A 6,474-nucleotide genomic window follows, 5' to 3' on the forward strand; every position below is an offset into this window, starting at 1 on the left:
CCTGAGCTTTGAAAGACACGGTGTTGGAAAGAGAACAATAATGGCGACAATTTGAGGGTAAAATGATGGCTGTGACACTGTGGACACAGCAGCAGTTGAAAGAGAAGTGCTTAAGATGAATCTTGGCACAGTGGCAGGCAGAGCTCGTTAAGCAGGCAGGTGTGAGCCTGGTTGCTATAGTGACCGCACCCAATGGCTCCATACACACGTACACAGACATGCGCCTCACTTTTGCTGCTTAAAATGAACAGAAAAGTCAGGCCGAAACAAATCGTTCCCAAATGAAAAGTAAAAGTCGTATTGACAAAATTCTTTCACCGTGAGTGACAGCAGCTTCTAGTCTACTGAATTCTCAGTTTTCATGCCTGTGGAGTTTATTATATGGACGTGGTGACAGTGGAAAGACACCATGCTCTTCTGATTTTCAAACGAACCTTCTGAGCCATTTTAACATTAGAGTCTATGGAAGAGTTGGAGGGAGGAGGCTGTGCATTGGTGACATTTATGAAAGAACCGTAACACCTAGGACAATAGTAAACACATTGGATGAAAGAGGACAGCGATGGCTACGTTTTGAGGGTAAAATCATACCTGTAGAGCAAATGCTGCGGACACAGCAGCAGTTTTAAAAAAGATTTTAAGATGAATTTTTTTGCTCCTCTCACTCTAGCAGTTGAGCTGCCTCACTCTAGCCCCAACATTCCGTCCCATACACACCCATTATAAACTCTGAAACGGGTGAAAAAACATCATGAAACTTAAACTGGAACTGAAGAAAAAGTATAATAGATATTGAAAAGATAAATACAAGTTGAATAGTTGAATGTCTTGTCTTCGTTTTAAAGTTTGAATGGTGGCTCTATGTGAACGTATGTTGAAGTAGTAAGAGTTTAAAAATGAGTAAGTTGAATGAGAATTTGAAGGGTCTCCCCATTGAAATACATGGGAAATTTTTGTTGAATAAAGTTGAATAAAATTAAAAATATAAATGTTAAAAATGACAAAAATAGAAGCAATGTTGTCCAAAATAATAGGAATCTAACGATGTTTGAATGGTTTTTCTAAGTTGAACGGTTTTGAAGGAGTAGGCTTTCAAAAAACGTACGGAAAAATAAAATATAACTAGAAAGTGCATTTTCTGAAGAAACTGCAGTGTGAATGCTTGAATCTGAATGTATGCACTGAAATGAATTAATTGCTGAATATTAAGCTAAAAATGTTGAATTAGCTGGAAAATAAAGAATTTTTAACCTGAAAACAAAAGTGCTGAACTTTTGAAAGCTGATGTTCACACAGAAGAAGTTGGAAAATAACTGAAAATGTTTAAAATTTTAATTAGAAAAAGATGAGTAATGACAAAAAGAAAATGTAGTCAGCAAACCTCTGAATGAATAACAAAAGTTCATATTCTTCTAATCACTTAAAGAGTGGAATTATGTTTTATAAATCTCTAATTCATAAAAAAAATAATAAAAATAAATGTAAAAACAAATTTGTTAAATTGAACTGAAAAGATGAACAAACATTCTGGAGAAAATACAAACTTTCATATACAGCATAATGTTTTTCAGACATATACACATATGTATATCATGTTTAATAGTACCGGTATTATATACATCAATTTGTTTTGTATGTCATAGAAAATAACATAAAAATCTTAAGTCATATTTTACAGCTTCTTTCTGAAAAGGACTAGTAGAAAAAATAAAAATAACTAAATTAAATAAGTAAATAAAAATAATAAGCAACATATGAAATACATGAAAATTCCACTTTTAAAACCACAATCCTGAACCTTTAAACTGTGTTGGTTTCTTAGAACATGGCTGAACAACTGTTTCTATTGGTCTACTTAATCTACTGATCTGTCTACACATCTCTTTATTACTCATTCTTTTTTTATGTTTTAATGTAAACAGAGTCCACACAGTGGTAAAAGAGAACTGTATAGAGACTTTTGAGTAAACTCAAATGAAAGCGTAAGGTGGTGACACAGTTTAACACATGCAAATAATCAAATAAAAACATTAGTCCTTTTTGTGAACATGGATAAATAAGTATCAATAGTTTACAGCATTGTTCAGCCATGCCGCTAAATGCTTTTTTACACAGTGTTTTAACCTGGGCTCAGACACAAAGGCTACGTTCACACTGCAGGCGAAAGTGCATCAAATCCGATTTTTTTGACCCTATGCGACCCATATCTGATCATGCTATGACAGTGTGAACGGCGCAAATCCGATATTTTCAAATCCGATCTGGGTCACTTTCGTATGTGGTACTGAATCCGATACATATCCGATGTTTTAGAAAGCGACTGCTGTTTGAACGGTCAAGTTGCATTAAATCCGTCTTTTACGTCACCGACACAAGACTGAAGCCAATTATCAGCGCCGGAGAAGCACCCGATACGACATCGCGAACGCTTCCTGGCCATCCAGCGTAGATGTCAGTGAAACTGTTGGGAAGACAACGTAAACATTTTATTTGTACTGTTTAATCCTTTGAAGCACCGCTCCTCTCTTAAACAGCAATAAGGATCATTATTAGGTTATTTACATTATTATGTAAATAACAAAACAACTTAAAGCAAAAATTGGGAAACGTGAAGTCCGAAGTCTTTATATTAAGGGCCATCAGTCAAACAACACTGTTGCTCTGGGTCTAAACAGAGCGCGTTGTGTGTGACGTCTTCTTTTGCGCATGCGGGCCGCTTTGAGCGTTCACACTAGAGCACGTTTGCTGTCGCATTTTATTTGTAGTGTGAACGAGCAGTAAAAAAAATCGGATTTGATCAAAAAATCGGAATTGAGCATTAAGACCTGCAGTGTGAACGTAGCCAAAGTCCCAAATTTAGTTAGTCCCTGACTTTGAGTTGTGCTTATGACTAATTATTATACACAAGTCTTTATCTATCTGAACTCTAAGGACACAAATATGAAAAAACCTATACTTACCAGCTGATACCCCACACTACACACTAGGTGTGCCATGTGACCTGAAACTTTGGTACAAACTCATCATAATCATTCTGTTAACACTGTTTTTTAACACTGTTTGTGTTGCTGTTCAGCAGTTTAAAATGTTTTAGATTGGATTACATGGAATGAATTTGAATTTTCTTGGGGGGTTTTGTGTGTGTTTTGTTCTTAGCAGATTTTTTCTTCCATACTGTTGAATTCCAGTTACCACATTTCTGGTCATATGACATCCCGAGTGCCCACTTAAAAAAATCCCTACAGTTAATTCAACATTAAAACAAAATAAAAATATGTTAAATAAATAAAGGTTTGCTCTGTGATGAAATACTAAATAAGCATACATTGTACAGAGCACTAACAATGAAAACAATCCTTTAGCCTGTTGATCAGAGAGAGGCAGTCATTGTATCCATTTAAAACCTGTAATCACAGAGCACAATGTTACTGTGAAACTATGACGTCCCATATGATCCTCATCATGTCCAGTGACTTCAGAGTGGATCCTCCCTGTCATCCGGCCAGAGTTTGATGTGTGGCAAGCAGCACAGAAGCAGGATAGCTGAGAACTTTAAAAGAAGAGCAGAAAACAGCAACATATGTAGTTGTAAATGTAAATATCAGTGATACTTGTCTTGTCAAAGGGAATAAAATAATGAAAATGTTAACTTACACACTCATTTAGGGAGGATCTTGACACTGCACAGAGGAGGCACAGTCAGTCTGACAATGATGGTGATCTCCAGGGATGTTTTCCTGCAGCAACATTCCTGCCAACTGGCCATATGATCCAGAGTAGTTGGTTTGTAGTGAACAGAAAGGTGTATATGTTAGGTAGTGTGCACTCAGAGCTGGTCCTAAGAAACAAACACATCCTGTAATAAACTGAATACCTGTAGTAGTGCTGCTGCAAATATAAAGCCCTTCTATCATGAGTGGTTTCAAAGAAGGTGTTTTGGAGGCTCAGTCACAGAAACTGTGCAGTCTGTTCAGTCCTGAGTGTCTCAGCTCTGAAGGGGATGGATCACAGAGGGAAACACCTGAGTACAGACATTACAATACACTCTAACACTCCTAAGGTCAAGTGAAAACACAATTTAAACAGTTTACAAAGAATGAACACATGTTTTCATGGAAATTATGTCATTAACCCTTTTTGTTGTGAGTAAATCTCACCGACTGCTTGTGGGACAAGCTAGAAGGAGGACTTATCACAGAATGTCTCCTGTGCTCCAGATGTGAAGTCTCACGCTCTGATCGTACAGTGATGAAGATGGTGATGATGAAGCCTCTCTGTTCTGTGGCATTACAGTTTCTGGCTGCTATGTGCCTCACACTGTTGGATCTTACATGTGAAGATTGGAGAAGACACAGGAGGACTGTGTCGCTTGGCGTTTTTCAGCAGCAAGCCAAGAGTGAAAAACAGGTAGAGAGAAAATTTAGCAGAGAGAACAGACAGAGCAGGAGAGACACGGCTTTAAATCAAACCGCAAAAGGATTGTTGGTTTGGCAAAATTTCTCACAAACCACAGAGTGAAATACAGATGGAAAGAAGGCAGAGACAATAGGTGGAGCAGGACAGAGGATAGAGGGGTTGGGGGGTTGGGATGTGAGAGAGAAGACTGGAGATCTGGTCCTTGTTCTTCTTCTTCTACACACTCTGAACAAAAAACAAGAAAAAAAAATAATTTTATTAAAATTATATCACATGGTAATTGTATGAACTAAATGTGACTACTGCAAAAGGACAAAACAAATATTCAAGCTAAACTGTTGTCGGCTGCCATGTGCAAAAAGTTGCATAATTGGGCACTTTTTAAAAGAATAAATATTTAATTAAATTCAGCAATAATATTTTTAAATACAAATATGATTGAGTGAATCATTAATTAATCACATGTAGTGTGACTACAAAAATGTACGAAAAAAATATTTTAGCCCAATTGTTAAGCTGCATTTATGTGTATTTATTATAAAATTGTGTTTAAAAGGTCTAGCACAAAGTTTGAACCCATCACTTTACAGCTTATATTAGTCATATTATTTTTTTATTTTGGTCTACTTCTCTTACAGTATGTGCACACCTACCAGGCAAAGCACAGTGTCAGTCAGGTTCCTGAAAGAAACGAGAAATAATACGTTAGTTGTCTGTACAGTGTTATCAGACTAACAGAAATACAAAGCCCACACGACATGATACACTGAACTTCTAGTCAGCAGGGTAATTATAGCACACCAACTGATACAGCAGTCATTTTACAATTCAAACTAGTTAACTGAAGTATTGCCACTTATGTAAGGCTACTGTTAGACTGTTACTAGCCTTAGCATTGCTGCTAGCGCTAGCATTCCGGCTAGCATTAGCACTTCAGTTAGTGTTAGCAATGCAGCTAGCGTTAGCATTGCAGCTAGCGTTAGCATTGCAGCTAGCGTTAGCATTGCAGCTAGTGTTAGCAATGCTGCTAGCGCTAGCGCTAGCACTCTTACTGTTAAAACTGAGCCACAATGGCAATAATAAAGCTAATTTCTTACTTTTGTCTCACTGACCGGCAAGAAATATCACAGGAATATTATTTTTGTCAGTTAACAACTGCTAAGGCTAGTGTTAGCACTATAGCTAGCGTTAGCATTGTTGCTAGCATTAGCATTGAAGCTAGCGTTAGCACTGCTGCTAACAGCAAAACGTAATAAACGTATATAAATGATAGCGAAGGTTATTCTTTTTTCTTTCTTTCTTCTTTGAATTGTTTTTAACTCTGTTGGACTTGATATGTGAGTTTAAATGTCAAACATGTATTTTTTCCATCATAAAAATAAAACATTGCAGTACTGAGTGTACTGTACTTACCACAGCAGAGAGCAAAGCGGAATGACGACAGTTGGTCCAGTGATAGGTTAAAAACAGATGAGGCGTTCAGGTGGTGCTTGGAAATTTGACCATCAGTTTGAACAGCAATAATGAGCATATACATGTCTGTGTGTTGGTCTCTGTGTGTGACAGACATAGAGAGATAGAGGGAAAAAATACACTATACTAGTGTACAAATTGGTCCTTTTTGCCCAAGTATAAGCGAATGAGTGACATACAGAAAAACAGGGCAACTGGCATTAAATGAGCAAATAAAAAGTATTAAATCTTGAACTGTTTTGTGGGTTTTATTTTAAGACTACTTTGAGTGTATTCGTGGGGAGATAAACTATACAGACTATAAACAGAGACATTAAATGAGACTAGGTTAGTTAAACGTTAGTTAAAAGGTGGGGAAATTAACTACAGACCGATAGATGCTGAGAGCTTTAATTATCCAGTCAGAAAGGATGATTTTGAAGTCATCAACTGACTCCAACTGCCCAGATCTGAAAAACCTTTGTGCCAATCACAATGCTCTACTTAGTTGGCATATACTAACTAGTGACAAACTATTAATCTGTGGCAAAACCCTGTCAAATCTGTCTTATTGTACTTTTGAAAAAGTTAATCTTACTACAATCT

At 36.8% G+C, this 6,474-nt stretch overlaps 1 long non-coding RNA gene across 2 annotated transcripts; it reads right to left on the reverse strand.

Moving 5' to 3' along the window:
- Nucleotides 1-1,314: 1,314 nt before the first annotated feature.
- LOC112433187 (uncharacterized) lies at nucleotides 1,315-5,371 on the reverse strand. Of its 2 annotated transcripts, none has more exons than XR_013099314.1 (5): nucleotides 5,053-5,371; nucleotides 4,158-4,641; nucleotides 3,875-3,991; nucleotides 3,655-3,758; nucleotides 1,315-3,550 (listed from the first exon to the last, which is right to left on the reverse strand). It is a non-coding gene; the product is annotated as an uncharacterized LOC112433187 (long non-coding RNA). The 2 variants fall into 2 exon arrangements; XR_013099313.1 differs by having other exon boundaries at nucleotides 5,070-5,370.
- Between the last annotated feature and the right edge of the window lie 1,103 nt (nucleotides 5,372-6,474).

The sequence above is a fragment of the Maylandia zebra genome, linkage group LG7 (assembly GCF_041146795.1).
Source record: "Maylandia zebra isolate NMK-2024a linkage group LG7, Mzebra_GT3a, whole genome shotgun sequence".
In the NCBI taxonomy this organism is placed as follows: domain Eukaryota; kingdom Metazoa; phylum Chordata; class Actinopteri; order Cichliformes; family Cichlidae; genus Maylandia; species Maylandia zebra.